Here is a 20103-nt window from a genome sequence, read left to right as displayed (position 1 = left end):
TATGGAGACACGGGGGTCAGTGGGTGCTCTCCTGTGGAGACACGGGGGTCAGTGGGTGCTCTCCTGTGGAGACATGGGGGTCAGTGGGTGCTCTCCTGTGGAGACACGGGGGTCAGTGGGTGCTCTCCTGTGGAGACACGGGGCTCAGTGGGTGCTCTCCTGTGGAGACACGGGGGTCAGTGGGTGCTCTCCTGTGGAGACACGGGGGTCAGTGGGTGCTCTCCTGTGGAGACACGGGGGTCAGTGGGTGCTCTCCTGTGGAGACACGGGGGTCAGTGGGTGCTCTCCTGTGGAGACACGGGGGTCAGTGGGTGCTTTCCTGTGGAGACACGGGGGTCAGTGGGTGCTCTCCTGTGGAGACACGGGGGTCAGTGGGTGCTCTCCTGTGGAGACACGGGGGTCAGTGGGTGCTCTCCTGTGGAGACACGGGGGTCAGTGGGTGCTCTCCTGTGGAGACACGGGGGTCAGTGGGTGCTCTCCTGTGGAGACACGGGGGTCAGTGGGTGCTCTCCTGTGGAGACACGGGGGTCAGTGGGTGCTCTCCTGTGGAGACACGGGGGTCAGTGGGTGCTCTCCTGTGGAGACACGGGGGTCAGTGGGTGCTCTCCTGTGGAGACACGGGGGTCAGTGGGTGCTCTCCTGTGGAGACACGGGGGTCAGTGGGTGCTCTCCTGTGGAGACACGGGGGTCAGTGGGTGCTCTCCTGTGGAGACACAGGGGTCAGTAGGTGCTCTCATCCGCTGGCCCGGCCACCTTTAGAAAGACAGCGTGGCCCAGGGCTCATCCCAACTGAACGTCGGCCTCCTTAACCGTGGGCGTAACACTACTCAGACAACACAGGGTGAGGGAACCACAATAATTAGACTTTATTGGATCCCCAAACAATTAACGGCACATAACACATAACCAGCAAAACACACAAATGTAACAGGCAACAGAGTCTCCCCCTTCCGCTGCTCACCAGGGATTAGAAGGTCCGTGTCTCAGAGGTTCCAGGGCCACTTACTCCAATCCAGCAGCACCCCGCTTTTGGCGGGCACCCACCGAGACTGGAATAACGCCAGATTTAGGAATCTGGATGAGGACCGCAAAGTCTGTGGTCAGGTGACCGTATTGTCCCAAGCTGGATTCCTTCCTTATGTAGTCCTTGATGTCTCAGCCGAATCCTTGCATTCGATGCTGAAGTCCATGTAGTGTTAGAATCCAGGTTATGGCTTGCCAATGGGATCCGCAGGTCCTAGATTGTATCATGTAGCCAGACTCTTGTAGAACAATGAGGGCTTAGCCCCCGTCTATAAACAAACTATCTTCATGTCTGGCTGAATTTTAAGAAATGTAACCCCTGCTAGGCACTGACCAGGTGGTCACACTGTGTCCCGTCTCTCTAGGCGTTACTGGCCCTGACTTGGCTGTGCTGCCTCCCTGAGGGCCTGACATCGCTCCCTCGGGGAGCTGCACACCGTGCGTCTGCTCTGTCCTGTGTTCAAGCTGTTCTCCCTGACTAAGGCTATGTGCGCACGTTGCGTTCTGTCAGTGCAGACATTTCTGCAGCGATTTGAACAGCACACGTGCGCTTCAAATCGCTGCAGAAACAAAAGCTGATTTCATGCGCTCTGCATGTAGCCCCTCCCAGCCCCTGCCATAGGCAGAGCAGGGACTTCATGCAGAGCGCACGAAAGAAGTGACATGTCACTTCTTAGAACGCGCGCTTCGGGCAGCAGCCGAAGCACTGCGCTCTAATACGCCACGTGCGCACGTCTCCTGCACAATCTCCATAGATTGTGCAGGGGATGCAGGACGCATGCAATTACACAAAGTGCGCACATAGCCTAAAAGTTGAACTTGGTTTTCTACTCCTCACTGCCCATGCCCCCACCTTTGCAAGTTGCTATGGCAACCACTCTTGTTCTAATTAGTGGAGGCCACCTGGGGTCTGCCAAGAACTGTGTGTAGAAACATGGTTAACCCTTTCCTAGTGACTGCTTCTCCCTGCTGTATGGTGGTGTGTGTAAATGATGATGTATATAATGATATACCCTGTAGCGACCATTCTCAGGGGTGCTACTGCAGCACCATGTCGGACCTGGGTGTTTGTTCTGTTAATAGGTCGGTGAGTGAGGGTCCGTGTCTTGTTTTATTGCTGTGTGTTTGTATCTTTCTGCTTTTTTCAGGTTTCCATTTGTAGAGTATCATGGATTCAGTTTCCTACAGCAGACCTGCAGGTTTTTTCTTTTTTTATGGTAATAGTGACGGGCGAGGGCGAACCCCGACTGCCGCTCAGCCCCGTGGGGTCACTCCCCGCCCCGGCATTCTCCACAATGCAGAGGATAAGTGCTGGTCACATTTCCTCAAGCACAGTTCAGACATGGCGTCCAGTATATCAACAAACACTTCTTTACTTGTAGCATCACGTAATAGCGGCAGAGCCGCTATATTACAGCACACTTCTGTAACGTTACATGGCAGCACAGTGCACATTACTTTTCACTTTGGATATGCTTCCCCGGCGCCGCTGTTCCCTCTGTTACTCCAGCGTTTCTCATCCTCCCACCTAACTTCATGAGACCACACAATTAGGGCTACTGTTAGGAATTTCAGGGCCCCATACTGGCAAAATGTGTGGAGACTCCGCCCAAGCCCCGCTGATCAAACCTTCCAAAGTATTTCCCTCAGAAGATTAATATTATATCCTCTACACCGTCCCTCTCCATAATCCACCGTCTACACTGCCTCTCTCCATAATATCTCTCCCACACTGCCCCTATGTATAATATCCCACACATACTGCCACTCTGTATAATATCCCCCCACACAGACTACCCTTCTGTATATCTCTCCATACACACTGCCCCTTTGTATAATATCCCTCAGATATGCTGCCCCTCTGCATACTACCACCCACACACTCCCCCTCTGTATAATATACCCCCCATACACACACTGTCCCTCTGTATAATATCCCCCCACACACACTGCTCCTGTATATAATATCCCCCCACACGCACACTGTCCCTCTGTATAATATCCCCCAACATACAATGCCCCTCTGTATAATATTCACGCTAACTGCCCCTGTGTATAATATCCCCACACACACTGCCCCTCTATATAATATCCCCCCCACACACTGCCCCTCTATATAATATCCCCCCCCCCCACACACTGCTCCTGTATATAATATCCACACACACTGCTTCTGTATATACAGTTAGGTCCAGAAATATTTGGACAGTGACACAATTTTGGCGAGTTGGGCTCTGCATGCCACCACATTGGATTTGAAATGAAATCTCTACAACAGAATTCAAGTGCAGATTGTAACGTTTAATTTGAAGGTTTGAACAAAAATATCTGATAGAAATTGTAGGAATTGTCACATTTCTTTACAAACACTCCACATTTTAGGAGGTCAAAAGTAATTGGACAAATAAACCAAACCCAAACAAAATATTTTTATTTTCAATATTTTGTTGCGAATCCTTTGGAGGCAATCACTGCCTTAAGTCTGGAACCCATGGACATCACCAAACGCTGGGTTTCAGAAATACAATTATATATATAATATGGGCTGAAAGTGCACACTCCCAGCTGCAATATGAGAGTTTTCACATCCAAATCGGAGAAAGGGTTTAGGAATCATAGCTCTGTAATGCATAGCCTCCTCTTTTTCAAGGGACCAAAAGTAATTGGACAAGGGACTCTAAGGGCTGGAATTAACTCTGAAGGCGTCTCCCTCGTTAACCTGTAATCAATGAAGTAGTTAAAAGGTCTGGGGTTGATTACAGGTGTGTGGTTTTGCATTTGGAAGCTGTTGCTGTGACCAGACAACATGCGGTCTAAGGAACTCTCAATTGAGGTGAAGCAGAACATCCTGAGGCTGAAAAAAAAGAAATAATCCATCAGAGAGATAGCAGACATGCTTGGAGTAGCAAAATCAACAGTCGGGTACATTCTGAGAAAAAAGGAATTGACTGGTGAGCTTGGGAACTCAAAAAGGCCTGGGCGTCCACGGATGACAACAGTGGTGGATGATCGCCGCATACTTTCTTTGGTGAAGAAGAACCCGTTCACAACATCAACTGAAGTCCAGAACACTCTCAGTGAAGTAGGTGTATCTGTCTCTAAGTCACCAGTAAAGAGAAGACTCCATGAAAGTAAATACAAAGGGTTCACATCTAGATGCAAACCATTCATCAATTCCAAAAATAGACAGGCCAGAGTTAAATTTGCTGAAAAACACCTCATGAAGCCAGCTCAGTTCTGGAAAAGTATTCTATGGACAGATGAGACAAAGATCAACCTGTACCAGAATGATGGGAAGAAAAAAGACTGGAGAAGAAAGGGAACGGCCCATGATCCAAGGCACACCACATCCTCTGTAAAACATGGTGGAGGCAACGTGATGGCATGGGCATGCATGGCTTTCAATGGCACTGGGTCACTTGTGTTTATTGATGACATAACAGCAGACAAGAGTAGCCGGATGAATTCTGAAGTGTACCGGGATATACTTTCAGCCCAGATTCAGCCAAATGCCGCAAAGTTGATCGGACGGCGCTTCATAGTACAGATGGACAATGACCCCAAGCATACAGCCAAAGCTACCCAGGAGTTCATGAGTGCAAAAAAGTGGAACATTCTGCAATGGCCAAGTCAATCACCAGATCTTAACCCAATTGAGCATGCATTTCACTTGCTCAAATCCAGACTTAAGACGGAAAGACCCACAAACAAGCAAGACATGAAGGCTGCAGCTGTAAAGGCCTGGCAAAGCATTAAGAGAGAGGAAACCCAGCGTTTGGTGATGTCCATGGGTTCCAGACTTAAGGCAGTGATTGCCTCCAAAGGATTCGCAACAAAATATTGAAAATAAAAATATTTTGTTTGGGTTTGGTTTATTTGTCCAATTACTTTTGACCTCCTAAAATGTGGAGTGTTTGTAAAGAAATGTGACAATTCCTACAATTTCTATCAGATATTTTTGTTCAAACCTTCAAATTAAACGTTACAATCTGCACTTGAATTCTGTTGTAGAGGTTTCATTTCAAATCCAATGTGGTGGCATTCAGAGCCCAACTCGCCAAAACTGTGCCACTGTCCAAAGATTTCTGGACCTAACTGTAGAAACATTATTCATACAAAACATATAAAGCTGACAAAAACAAAGGTGAAAAACACAATTATCAAGAGAAAAGAAGGGATGAAATAAGGGGATGGACATAATAATCCTGTACTTCTCCCCAGTGAAGTATCAGGGCACTGATAAGAGAATGCCCAATAAGTATATAACAAGGCAGTGTCTGCAGATAAATAATATAATCCCAAAACACACAATACCTGGCTGTAGAGCCTCAGCTTAAAGGTAACATGACAGTAAGTTAATAAAGGGTAGGTTTTTAACCTTTGTTTTTATCAACCTTATATGTTTTGTATCAATAAAAAAAAAGTTTATATATATGTCCACCTCTTGGTATGTAACCCCATCCTGGCCTCCTCCTGGTATATATGTTTTCCTCCTGGTGTATATGTCCTCTTTCTGATATATATGTCACCATCCTGGACACTTCCTGATATGTATGTCCCCCTCCTGGGCCCATTCTGGTATATATGTCCCCATCCTTGTTTATTTGTTTCCTTTATAGCATATATGTCCTCCTCCTGGTATGTATGTCCCCTTTCTGGACCCCTCCTGGAATATATGTCCCCACCCTGGTTTATTTGTCCCCATCCTGGTATATATGTCCCATCCTGGGCCCCTACTGGTATATATATCCCCCTCCTGGGCACATTCTTATATATATGTCCCCATGCAGGTTTCTGTCCCCTTCATGGTATATATGTTCCTCTCCTGGTATATATGTCCCCTTCCAGGGCCCCTTCTGGAATATTTGTCTGCCGCAAAAATAAAAATAAACAAAAATATTTTACTTACCCTACCTAGCTCCCTTTGCGGGGCATCCTCTCTGAGAAGCGATGCATTTCAGCTGGATATATGCTCTCCAACACATATCCATCTGAAGCAAGGCAGGGACTGTGGTCAACTGGTCCCCCACCCAATGCAATCGTCCGGCTCCTTTCTTCAGCTCATCGACTGCTTACCTTACCTCGCCGGCTGCCGCATCCTCGTCATCTCAGTGGCTCTTTGTTGCCTGCAGCAGTGTGATGAGGTCGCAGACTGATGACCTTATCACACAGTTGAATGCTGGGCCATGGGATTATGCGCCAGCGCCCTGCTCTGCCACACTGACCTTGCCTCCAGCACATGGCTAATTTGTCAGCAATGCCTCTGAAGGCTTTGCATGCAAATTAGCCAGTGTTATGGCAGAAGCGACAAGGTCTGGTCCCTCTACTGCAGCTGTGAGTGGGGCCCAGGGAAGGGGGGGACCCAGTCAGGCCCGGGGCTTAATAAAGCTAAGTAATTACCCCATGCCCTGGCTTGGCCCCCCTCCTCACCAGACCCCATGCCTTGATGGCGGCCCTGTACACAGTAAAGTCACATAGTCCTCACAGTACTGTCCCGTCCACCCTCAGGGATTTCGATACTGGAAACCATTAGGCCAGCTGCGGGATGGAGCTCCTTCACTATGTGGATTGGGCCCTTTTCGCCCGGCTCTCTGGAAATGGAGATGTCTATAGGGATGCCAGGGAGTGGCAGTTGCTAAGCCGGGCATGGGCTCCATAAAGTGCTGACCTGGTGACATGTGGCCAACGGGCAGCTTTGCCGGATTCTTTCCTGCATCTCCAGGGCCCGGGGTTGACCCACAGGGCCCGGCCGAATTCAATTGGGACCAATAAACTCGCCACACCTCCCACAGATGCAGCTTTTCTACTTTGGCTCTCCTCCGCACTGGCTCTAGGTATGGCTACTGCCTGTTTATAATCCACTGAACTCCACCCCAGAGATGGTGTCTAACTAACCTTTAACCCTGTCCCTACCTACCAGGAACCAGTTATTCAAAACCCGGACATTAGGTGGCCACAGTACACAATGAAACTATAATATGCTGTAACACAAGTATTAATTCACACCGCGCCACAAGCACTCAGAGCAACCGTGGATTCTAGGTGAGGAAGGCCGAGCCATACACCCTTACACGTACACACAGATGGTTAAAGCGCAACGTGCCACTCATGCGGTGTTTGTGCACATGGGTGAAGAGGCCTTACATTAAGTACAGAGTTTCTTGCCTACACAAAATAATTTATGCGCTAGTTTATGCACTTGCTGGTTACACACACTTAGGCCTCATTCACCGATGACACGCGGACCGTACACCGATGGCACGCGGACCGTACACTGATGGCACGCGGACCGTACACCGATGGCACTCGGACCGTACACCGATGGCACGCGGACCGTACACCGATGATACACAGACCGTAGACCGATGACACACGGACTGTACACCGATAACAAACGGACCATACACTGATGACAAGCGAGCCATACACTGATGATACAGGGATCTGGCTTCTCATCCCCCGTCCAGTGATCAGATGATTGGTGTGGACCTGTTTTTTTCCACCCACCCAATAATCAGTTGTTTGGTGAGGATCTGGCTTCTCCCCCCAATGATCACATGATTGGTGAGGATCTGGCTTCTCCCCCAATGATCAGATAATTGGTGAGGATCTGGCTTCTCTCCCCAATGACCAGATGATTGGTGAGGATCTGGCTTCTTCACCTATCCTGCCCAATGATCAGATTATTGGTGAGGATCTGGTCCCCCCTTCCCTGGTGATGATTATATGATTGCTGAGAATTCAGCTTCCCTTAATGTTCAGTGATAAGGGGTCTGGTGCTGAGGTACCACCACATTTGAGTTCACATTTGTAGTGGTTTATACTAGGTTTTGCCATCTGTCTCAATTATTTCCACACTACCAGGGAATCTTCCATCTTTTGGTTGTGTCCTTGTCTCCTGTGTTCCGTCTTTTGGTTGTGTCCTTGTCTCCTGTGTCTCGGAATTTCGTCTTTTGGTTGTATCCTTGTCTTCTGAGTCTCGTCTTTTGGTTGTGTCCTTGTCTCCTGTGTCTCGGAATTTCGTCTTTTGGTTGTATCCTTGTCTTCTGAGTCTCGTCTTTTGGTTGTGTCCTTGTCTCCTGTGTCTCTGAGCCTCGTCTTTTGGTTGTGTCCTTGTCTCCTGTGTTTCGGAGTCTCGTCTTTTGGTTGTGCCCTTGTCTCCTGTGTCTCTGAGCCTCGTCTTTTGGTTGTGTCCTTGTCTCCTGTGTCTCTGAGTCTCGTCTTTTGGTTGTGTCCTTGTCTCCTGTGTCTCTGAGCTTCGTCTTTTGGTTGTGTCCTTGTCTCCTGTGTCTCGGATTCTCATCTTTTGGTTGTGTCCTTGTCACCTGTGTCTCTGAGTCTCGTCTTTTGGTTGTGTCCTTGTCTCCTGTGTCTCTGAGTCTCGTCTTTTGGTTGTGTCCTTGTCTCCTGTGTCTCTGAGTCTCGTCTTTTGGTTGTGCCCTTGTTTCCTGTGTCTCTGAGTCTCGTCTTTTGGTTGTGCCCTTGTTTCCTGTGTCTCTGAGTCTCGTCTTTTGGTTGTGTCCTTGTTGCCTGTGTCTCTGAGTCTCGTCTTTTGGTTGTGTCCTTGTTTCCGGTGTCTTGGAGTCTCGTCTTTTGGTTGTGTCCTTGTCTCCTGTGTCTCTGAGTCTCGTCTTTTGGTTGTGTCCTTGTTTCCGGTGTCTTGGAGTCTCGTCTTTTGGTTGTGTCCTTGTCTCCTGTGTCTCTGAGTCTCGTCTTTTGGTTGAATCCTTGTCTTCTGTGTCTCTGAGTCTCGACTTTTGGTTGTGTCCTTGTTGCCTGTGTCTCTGAGTCTTGTCTTTTGGTTGTGTCCTTGTCTCCTGTGTCTCTGAGTCTCGTCTTTTGGTTGAATCCTTGTCTTCTGTGTCTCTGAGTCTCGACTTTTGGTTGTGTCCTTGTTGACTGTGTCTCTGAGTCTTGTCTTTTGGATGTGTCCTTGTCTCCTGTGTCTCTGAGCCTCGTCTTTTGGTTGTGTCCTTGTCTCCTGTGTCTCGGATTCTCATCTTTTGGTTGTGTCCTTGTCACCTGTGTCTCTGAGTCTCGTCTTTTGGTTGTGTCCTTGTCTCCTGTGTCTCGGAGTCTCGTCTTTTGGCTGTGTCCTTGTCTCCTGTGTCTGAGTCTCGTCTTTTGGTTGTGTCCTTGTCTCCTGTGTCTCTGAGTCTCGTGTTTTGGTTGTGCCCTTGTATCCTGTGTCTCGGAGTCTCGTCTTTTGGTTGTGTCCTTGTCTCCTGTGTCTCGGATTCTCATCTTATGGTTGTGTCCTTGTCACCTGTGTCTCTGAGTCTCGTCTTTTGGTTGTGCCCTTGTATCCTGTGTCTCTGAGTCTCGTCTTTTGGTTGTGCCCTTGTCTCCTGTGTCTCTCAGCCTCGTCTTTTGGTTGTGTCCTTGTCTCCTGTGTCTCTGAGTCTCGTCTTTTGGTTGTGTCCTTGTCTCCTGTGTCTCTGAGCCTCGTCTTATTCTCATGTATATTCTATGACGTCTCTGATGTCTGTTTATACCATGAGTGCTGCTGATAAGTCAATGTCTAATGACTGAAAACTGAAGCACAAAGCTCACACTCCAGGTAATCTAATGCACTCCGCTTGAGGTTGCAGCATGGAGCTGTGCAGAACATCTAATAGTCCCACCATTAACTTCTAAAGTGAATGATTTATACAGACGTTCCTTAGGTGGAATCAAACAGCTACATCTTGTTGCTGTTTAGGGAGGTCGAGTCCAAGCCCATTCTATATGTTGAATTCGGAGGGACTTGTGCACATAATGGTGTAAAAATTATCAGGATACACCATAATGTCCAGATATTTCCTTACAACCCAAAGATAGAGGAGCCCTTCCAGTCAGAAATCATGGAGAAGACCGATCAAACACCATCCAAAACTTTCATACAAGACAGTCGAGACATTTGCTTATGATGATTTTCACATTCCCCAGAAATAAAAAGGAAACCTCAGGTTGATAACTCCACTCCAGATATGATCTCCTTCATGTTCTGGCCTCCAGGTCATTAGTGGGGCACGTTTGTGGGTTTTAGGTGTTATAATTCATAGGGGCTTGACGGGGTTTTCTGGGTGGTCAGAGATTGCAGTTCTCACTGGATTTTCTTCTTTCTGCAGGCTCAGGCTGTTATTCCATTAAGGGAGCTAGAGAGCGCTGAATGGACATGGGCGACTTTAACACTCTACTGGAAAACCTTGCCCAAACTTGCCAAGAACTGGAACAGATTAAAGAGCAACAAGCAAAAGACCATGAGCGCGTGTCCAAGTCATTTGAGAAGACACTACTTTCCATCCTTAAACAGGAGCAGTCCATCTTGAATCAGGTGGAGGAAGACCACCAAAGGCTGAGGGATGAACTCTCCTCAATCCAGAGAGACAACGAGCTCGCCCTACATAATGGGGTCTGTGAGATTAACAGCATGGTCCACCTGATCTGCAATGTGTCATCCCAACTAAAGCAAGCGCTGGTCACCTCCAGAAACAACGAGCTGGTAATGAGGCAAATCCAAGGAACAGTCTCCAACATCTTCTCCAAGAAGAACCTCATCAACGTTAGATTAAAGAAGGTGCACTTCTCCCCTCGGCCTCTGCAGACAACACCTCTAGGGGAGATTCGATATGAAGAGCAAACTCTCGGCTTATCCATCCCTTGTGTGAACATGAGGGCAGAATCCAACTGGAGCAAGAAGGCAACTGAAAAACTGGTCCTGTTAAGTGATGAAACTCCACCTTGGGAGGACAAGTTGGCTGAACATGAGGGATGTGTGGAGGGAAAGATGGACGATGACAGTGACAAGGAGTCTATGTCTACCACCACATACCAATCATCTGTGGATATGAGAAAGAAGCATGAAGACCAGAGGCTGGACCTTTCTCTGAGAGATCTGGCTGTCATGGAAGCTGACTGTGCAGCTCTGAGTCCTCAGGTGGCCACAAAAATCTGGATCACAGGTAATAAAAATACACCACAGAAGATTAACAACAAGTTGCAAGGATCAAGAGCCATGGTGGCAAATGAAGACTTGTCTAAAAAACCCTCCACCCAGCACCTAACCAGCAAAAGAACTACAGCAAGCCCTAGGAAAGAAGCACTTCAGCAGCTCAAGTCGTCCTCCAAATGTATTCAAGCATCTGTTATGAAAAAAGAGAAAATGACGAGGCTGGAGTCAGAAATCCTGGGCAACGTCCAAGAAATCAATGATCAAAACGAGAGCAAATCAATGTGGGAGGAGGAAGCACAAGATGGCATCGTCAACCCAGAGCAAAATACGTTATTTAGAGCAACTGCGGCCTACGTTTGTGAAGACGAGTCTGGGAGCTCAGAAGACATCGTGGAAGATATGGAGACAGATGATGTCAGGGATCCCAAGGCTTGTAGACAACTGGCCATCAAAGACAGCCGGGTCCCATCAGCCAAGAAACAGAGCGATGGAGAACAGGTAACTAGATGGAACTCAATGGACTTTAGTAGTCAATACAGTGAATCCAGGGAAAACTCACAGGAGAGAGACACAACTCAAGTGACACATCCCAGTCCGGCCTCAGGCATTGACTACATGCGGATGTCTGATGACACCTCAGATTCGCTCCCTGGAGACTTCCTCAATGTTCCTCCGAGGTCATGTTCTCCTAGTGATAGTGTGAAGTCCTCATACACCTTCATAATTGAGACTCCCAAGAAGAAGCAGCGTGAGGTCAAGTCTGGCATAATTCCCCATTCATTGAATCCCATTAGCCGAGAATCTAGAAAAAGACCACCAGTGATCACACCAGAAAGATCTGAAATAAAGTCGAAGCAGCGAACTACAGCTGTTCCAGATGGGACGCAGAGACCTGGGACTAAAACCAGAAATCACAGGCAGCAAGGCACCTGGAGGCCCGTACCGCGCTCATCGTCTTTACCGTACATTGAGAGGTTTTCTCGACCACATACCGCTCCTGCCAGATCGACCAGACCAATGTCTGCCAAGGAAAGACGAGATTCAGTGTCTAGTTCATCAAGCACATGGTCCAACCCCAGGAGTGTGGCCACCTCCACACCATCAGGTACTCTCCGTGAGATTCGGGTTCGGGTCAAGTCTGCTCAGTATTCTAGAAAGCCTCTGAAGACTTCTCTTCAGCGTCCCAGAAGTCTGAGCCGAAGTGAGTCGAGCCTCGCTGACAACGCCCTGGACACTGGTGGAGATGGCATCAGCAAGCTTGTAAGACAGTTTGGTAAGTTTGGATCTGGACGGGCAGAGTTAAACCTGCCCCATGGCATTTCTGCCACCAGCTCCGGGTCCATCTATATCGTGGATTATGGAAACAGACGTCTGCAGGTGATGGACACCAGGGGGAAACTTCTTCAACAATTTGCATTGAGAACAAAGAATTACTTTGATGTGGCCGTGAGTAACCGTGGCCTGGTGGCTGTGACCAACACCAGCGACCGCTCTGTGGAAGTGTATAGCAAACACGGGCGCCTCCTGCAGGTCCTGTCCAGAAACTGGGGCGCCCCGAGAGGCATCACTGCCACCTACAGAGATGAGTTCTTAGTGGCGGACATGAAACTTGGCACCATCTGTGCCCTGAGCCTGGACACCAGCTCTGGACGTCAGAAGGAGATCACAGTGGTACCAGGGTTTAACAAGCCTTACCTCCTGGCCACCAATAGTCAGGGGCTCGTGGCCGTGTCTGAGAGGGGCTTGGATGGCGGCTGTTGTGTAAAGGTCCTTAGAGAGGACTGGCAGCTCCTCAAGGTTCTGGGCCTGAAGTCCAGCCCAGGCCCCACCCTGTGCAATCCCTGGGGGGTCTGTATGGACAGTGAGGGAGGGGTACTGGTGGCAGACTGGGCACAGACGCATCGGATGATCTACTATCCCAGCAGGAGAGCGGCCCGGGTGCTAGTGTCGGAGGGTCTCAGCAGCCCCCGAGGACTGGCCGTGTGGCAGGACAGCCTGGTGCTGGTGGCTGATAGCATGCACAACTGTGTGAAGGCATTTCAGTATCAGGACCCCGAGGACTGACCGCACATCCCGGGGGTCCGCTTCTGCGGGGAGGGGCCCCGAAGGACATAATAAAATAACCCAACCATTGGTGGATGGAGATGCCGTGTCTGGTGGTTATTTACTGAAAACACAGAGCACTGGCTGAAGCCAGAAGGTGCTGGTGTGAATTACTCTATTGCTCTCTGTTATCAACCATTTCTACAGTGTTCCGACATTATATAAATAACAGTAAGTGTGACCCCCTCCCCCCCCAATCTCCACTTTATATCGGCCGCTCCTCATGTAACGCTCCAGGGCTGGAATAACCTGAGCACATTGTGTAGTGACTCGATCCCTCTATAGTAACAGGATCCGCTGACGCACAGGATCATGTCCGTGATCACATTACAGCATGGGCTGGAATTACCTGCGCAGACAATGGAGGCCCTGCTGTAATCTGCAGCCTGACCACAAGGTGGAGACAGAGTCCAGCCCGGTGTGTGAGTGGAAATAATATACGGGCTGCTCCCATAACAGAGCGTCCTCCACAGATCCCCCATAACAGAGCGTCCTCCACAGATCCCCCATAACAGAGCGTCCTCCACAGATCCCCCATAACAGAGCGTCCTCCACAGATCCCCCATAACAGAGCGACCTCCACAGATCCCCCATAACTGAGCGTCCTCCACAGATCCCCCACAACAGAGCGTCCTCCACAGATCCCCCATAACTGAGCGTCCTCCACAGATCCCCCATAACAGAGCGTCCTCCACAGATCCCCCATAACAGAGCGTCCTCCACAGATCCCCCATAACAGAGCGTCCTCCACAGATCCCCCATAACAGAGCGACCTCCACAGATCCCCCATAACAGAGCGTCCTCCACAGATCCCCCATAACAGAGCCTCCTCCACAGATCCCCCATAACTGAGCGTCCTCCACAGATCCCCCATAACAGAGCGTCCTCCACAGATCCCCCATAACACAGCGTCCTCCACAGATCCCCCACAACAGAGCGTCCTCCACAGATCCCCCATAACTGAGCGTCCTCCACAGATCCCCCATAACAGAGCGTCCTCCACAGATCCCCCATAACAGAGCCTCCTCCACAGATCCCCCATAACTGAGCGTCCTCCACAGATCCCCCATAACAGAGCGTCCTCCACAGATCCCCCATAACACAGCGTCCTCCACAGATCCCCCACAACAGAGCGTCCTCCACAGATCCCCCATAACTGAGCGTCCTCCACAGATCCCCCATAACAGAGCGTCCTCCACAGATCCCCCCCAACAGATCATCCTCCACAGATCCCCACAACAGAGCGTCCTCCACAGATCCCCCCCATAACAGAGCGTCCTCCACAGATCCCCCACAACAGAGCGTCCTCCACAGATCCCCCATAACAGAGCGTCCTCCACAGATCCCCCATAACAGAGCGTCCTCCACAGATCCCCCATAACAGAGCGTCCTCCACAGATCCCCCATAACAGAGCGACCTCCACAGATCCCCCATAACAGAGCGTCCTCCACAGATCCCCCATAACAGAGCCTCCTCCACAGATCCCCCATAACTGAGCGTCCTCCACAGATCCCCCATAACAGAGCGTCCTCCACAGATCCCCCATAACACAGCGTCCTCCACAGATCCCCCACAACAGAGCGTCCTCCACAGATCCCCCATAACTGAGCGTCCTCCACAGATCCCCCATAACAGAGCGTCCTCCACAGATCCCCCCCAACAGATCATCCTCCACAGATCCCCACAACAGAGCGTCCTCCACAGATCCCCCCCATAACAGAGCGTCCTCCACAGATCCCCCACAACAGAGCGTCCTCCACAGATCCCCCATAACTGAGCGTCCTCCACAGATCCCCCCCAACAGAGCATCCTCCACAGATCCCCCCCATAACAGAGCGTCCTCCACAGATCCCCCACAACAGAGCGTCCTCCACAGATCCCCCATAACACAGCGTCCTCCACAGATCCCCCATAACAGAGCAACCTCCACAGATCCCCCATAACAGAGCGACCTCCACAGATCCCCCATAACTGAGCGTCCTCCACAGATCCCCCATAACAGAGCGTCCTCCACAGATCCCCCATAACAGAGCGACCTCCACAGATCCCCCATAACTGAGCGTCCTCCACAGATCCCCCATAACAGAGCGTCCTCCACAGATCCCCCATAACAGAGCGTCCTCCACAGATCCCCCATAACAGAGCGTCCTCCACAGATCCCCCATAACAGAGCGACCTCCACAGATCCCCCATAACTGAGCGTCCTCCACAGATCCCCCATAACAGAGCAACCTCCACAGATCCCCCATAACAGAGCGACCTCCACAGATCCCCCATAACTGAGCGTCCTCCACAGATCCCCCATAACAGCGTCCTCCACAGATCCTCCATAACAGAGCGTCCTCCACAGATCCCCCACAACAGAGCGTCCTCCACAGATCCCCCATAACACAGCGTCCTCCACAGATCCCCCATAACAGAGCGTCCTCCACAGATCCCCCATAACAGAGCGACCTCCACAGATCCCCCACAACAGAGCGACCTCCACAGATCCCCCATAACTGAGCGTCCTCCACAGATCCCCCATAACAGAGCGTCCTCCACAGATCCCCCATAACAGAGCGACCTCCACAGATCCCCCATAACAGAGCGTCCTCCACAGATCCCCCATAACACAGCGTCCTCCACAGATCCCCCATAACAGAGCGTCCTCCACAGATCCCCCATAACAGAGCGACCTCCACAGATCCCCCACAACAGAGCGACCTCCACAGATCCCCCATAACTGAGCGTCCTCCACAGATCCCCCATAACACAGCATCCTCCACAGATCCCCCATAACAGAGCGTCCTCCACAGATCCCCCCCAACAGATCATCCTCCACAGATCCCCACAACAGAGCGTCCTCCACAGATCCCCCCCAACAGAGCATCCTCCACAGATCCCCCATAACAGAGCGTCCTCCACAAATCCCCCACAACAGAGCGTCCTCCACAGATCCCCCACAACAGAGCGTCCTCCACAGATCCCCCACAACAGAGCGTCCTCCACAGATCCCCCACAACAGAGCGTCCTCCACAGATCCCCCACAACAGAGCGTCCTCCACAGATCCCCCATAACAGAGCGTCCTCCACAAATCCCCCATAACAGAGCGTCCTCCACAGATCCCCCATAACACAGCGTCCTCCACAAATCCCCCATAACACAGCGTCCTCCACAGATCCCCCATAACAGAGCGTCCTCCACAGATCCCCCATAACAGAGCGCCTCCACAGATCCCCCATAACACAGCGTCCTCCACAGATCCCCCATAACACAGCGTCCTCCACAGATCCCCCACAACAGAGCGACCTCCACAGATCCCCCATAACAGAGCATCCTCCACAGATCCCCCATAACAGAGCGACCTCCACAGATCCCCCATAACAGAGCGACCTCCACAGATCCCCCATAACTGAGCGTCCTCCACAGATCCCCCATAACAGAGCGTCCTCCACAGATCCCCCATAACAGAGCGACCTCCACAGATCCCCCACAACAGAGCGACCTCCACAGATCCCCCATAACAGAGCATCCTCCACAGATCCCCCATAACTGAGCGTCCTCCACAGATCCCCCATAACAGAGCGTCCTCCACAGATCCCCCATAACAGAACGTCCTCCACAGATCCCCCCATAACAGAGCATCATCCACAGATCCCCCATAACACAGCGTCATCCACAGATCCCCCACAACAGAGCGACCTCCACAGATCCCCCATAATAGAGCATCCTCCACAGATCCCCCATAACAGAGCAACCTCCACAGATCCCCCACAACAGAGCGACCTCCACAGATCCCCCATAACTGAGCGTCCTCCACAGATCCCCCATAACAGAGCATCCTCCACAGATCCCCCACAACAGAGCATCCTCCGCAGATCCCCCACAACAGAGCGTCCTCCACAGATCCCCCATAACAGAGCGTCCTCCACAGATCCCTCATAACAGAGCGTCATCCGCAGATCCCCCATAACAGAGCGTCCTCCACAGATCCCCCATAACTGAGCGTCCTCCACAGATCCCCCATAACAGAGCATCCTCCACAGATCCCCCATAACTGAGCGTCCTCCACAGATCCCCCATAACAGAGCATCTTCCACAGATCCCCCACAACAGAGCATCCTCCGCAGATCCCCCACAACAGAGCGTCCTCCACAGATCCCCCATAACAGAGCGTCCTCCACAGATCCCTCATAACAGAGCGTCATCCGCAGATCCCCCATAACAGAGCGTCCTCCACAGATCCCCCATAACTGAGCGTCCTCCACAGATTCCCCATAACAGAGCGTCCTCCACAGATCCCCCATAACAGAGCGACCTCCACAGATCCCCCATAAGAGCGTCATCCACAGATCCCCCATAACAGAGCGTCCTCCACAGATCCCCCATAACTGAGCGTCCTCCACAGATCCCCCATAACAGAGCGTCATCCACAGATTCCCCATAACAGAGCGTCATCCACAGATCCCCCATAACAGAGCGTCATCCACAGATCCCCTATAACAGAGCGTTATCCACAGATCCCTCATAACAGAGCGTCCTCCACAGATCCCCCATAACAGAGCGTCCTCCACAGATCCCCCATAACAGAGCGTCCTCCACAGATCCCCCATAACAGAGCGCCTCCACAGATCCCCCATAACAGTGTGTCATCCACAGATCCCCCATAACAGAGCATCCTCCACAGATCCCCCATAACAGAGCGTCTTCCGCAGATCCCCCACAACAGAGCTTCCTCCACAGATCCCCCATAACAGAGCGTCCTCCACAGATCCCTCATAACAGAGCGTCATCCGCAGATCCCCCATAACAGAGCGTCCTCCACAGATCCCCCATAACTGAGCGTCCTCCACAGATCCCCCATAACAGAGCGTCCTCCACAGATCCCCCATAACAGAGCGACCTCCACAGATCCCCCATAAGAGCGTCATCCACAGATCCCCCATAACAGAGCGTCCTCCACAGATCCCCCATAACTGAGCGTCCTCCACAGATCCCCCATAACAGAGCGTCATCCACAGATTCCCCATAACAGAGCGTCATCCACAGATCCCCCATAACAGAGCGTCATCCACAGATCCCCCATAACAGAGCGTTATCCACAGATCCCTCATAACAGAGCGTCCTCCACAGATCCCCCATAACAGAGCGTCCTCCACAGATCCCCCATAACAGCGCGCCTCCACAGATCCCCCATAACAGTGTGTCATCCACAGATCCCCCATAACAGAGCGTCCTCTACAGATCCCCCATAACAGAGCGTCCTCCGCAGATCCCCCATAACAGAGCGTCCTCCACAGATCCCCATAACAGAGCGTCCTCCACAGATCCCCCATAACAGAGCGCCTCCACAGATCCCCCATAACAGTGTGTTATCTACAGATCCCCCATAACAGAGCGTCCTCCAGAGATCCCCCTATAATACTGTTTCCTTGTGACAGATGAGACCATACTCTTTGATTTCTGAAAGTGGTTAAACTGACAAAAATGTGAAAGACGGAGATAATTGGTTCTGAGGGGGCGACACCGAAATAACAAATCATAGTGTCAGTGCTGCAGCTGACCCCGCCCCTGAGGAGCACAAGCAATCAGTCTCCTCCACACAATGAATGGCACACAGGAAGAGGAAAATATTTTATTATAGAAATGTAAACAGTGACACTGACAGGTCCGTCCTCCACCCTCCGCCTCCATCCTCCACCCTCGTCCTCCGCCCTCCGTCTCCGTCCTCCACCCTCCGTCTCCGTCCTCCGCCCAGTGGTTTCAGCCCGATGTGCACACATTGCAGGGACCCGCACTATAAGTCTTCAAATCAACAGAAGATCCATGAAAATATTCTTGGTACGAGACACACTTCTCACTCAATTTGGAGGTGACGACAGAAACGGCACTGACATTCAGAAGAATCGGGAGCCCGACATATCCGAAGACAATACCTGGAGGAAATCAGAAAGTGAAGCGCTTAGAGAAAGCCCTGCAACAAGCATAGTAAAGCTCTGAAATACTCCCCCTAGTGGTGACTGCAGACAGGATCTTATCAAGTATCTGTATACAGGGAGCTCCCCCTAGTGGAGGCTGCAGACAGGATCTTATCATGTATCTCTGTATACAGGGGGCTCCCCCTAGTGGTGACTGCAGACAGGATCTTATCATGTATCTCTGTATACAGGGAGCTCCCCCTAGTGGTGGCTGCAGACAGGATCTTATCATGTATCTCTGTATACAGGGAGCTCCCCCTAGTGGTGACTGCAGACAGGATCTTATCATGTATCTCTGTATACAGGGAGCTCTCCCTAGTGGTGGCTGCAGACAGGATCTTATCATGTATCTCTGTATACAGGGAGCTCCCCCTAGTGGTGGCTGCAGACAGGATCTTATCATGTATCTCTGTATACAGGGAGCTCCCCCTAGTGGTGGCTGCAGACAGACTCTTATCATGTATCTCTGTATACAGGGAGCTCCCTCTAGTGGTGGCTGCAGACAGAATCTTATCATGTATCTGTATACAGGGAGCTCCCCCTAGTGGTGGCTGCAGACAGGATCTTATCATGTATCTCTGTATACAGGGAGCTCCCCCTAGTGGTGGCTGCAGACAGGATCTTATCATGTATCTCTGTATACAGGGAGCTCCCCCTAGTGGTGGCTGCAGACAGGATCTTATCATGTATCTCTGTATACAGGGAGCTTCCCCTAGTGGTGACTGCAGACAGGATCTTATCCTGTATCTCTGTATACAGGGAGCTCCCCCTAGTGGTGACTGCAGACAGGATATTATCATGTATCTCTGTATACAGGGGGCTCCCCCTAGTGGTGGCTGCAGACAGGATCTTATCATGTATCTCTGTATACAGGGAGCTCCCCCTAGTGGTGGCTGCAGACAGGATCTTATCATGTATCTCTGTATACAGGGAGCTCCCCCTAGTGGTGGCTGCAGACAGGATCTTATCATGTATCTCTGTATACAGGGAGCTCCCCCTAGTGGTGGCTGCAGACAGGATCTTATCATGTATCTCTGTATACAGGGAGCTCCCCCTAGTGGTGGCTGCAGACAGGATCTTA

General features: G+C 50.9%; 1 protein-coding gene across 1 annotated transcript in view; it reads right to left on the bottom strand.

Annotated features, from left to right (window-relative positions):
* Nucleotides 1-18749: 18749 nt before the first annotated feature.
* LOC142292380 (uncharacterized) overlaps nt 18750-20103 on the bottom strand; it is a 39872-nt gene continuing 38518 nt past the window's right edge. Inside the window, 1 exon segment of the mRNA XM_075337710.1 lies at nt 18750-18980. The gene's annotated coding sequence lies outside the window, so the exon portion shown is untranslated.

This window comes from Anomaloglossus baeobatrachus, chromosome 2 (assembly GCF_048569485.1).
Source record: "Anomaloglossus baeobatrachus isolate aAnoBae1 chromosome 2, aAnoBae1.hap1, whole genome shotgun sequence".
Classification (NCBI taxonomy): domain Eukaryota; kingdom Metazoa; phylum Chordata; class Amphibia; order Anura; family Aromobatidae; genus Anomaloglossus; species Anomaloglossus baeobatrachus.
The sequence above is the reverse complement of the archived record's forward strand: the minus strand, read 5'-3'. Positions and strand labels throughout refer to the sequence as shown.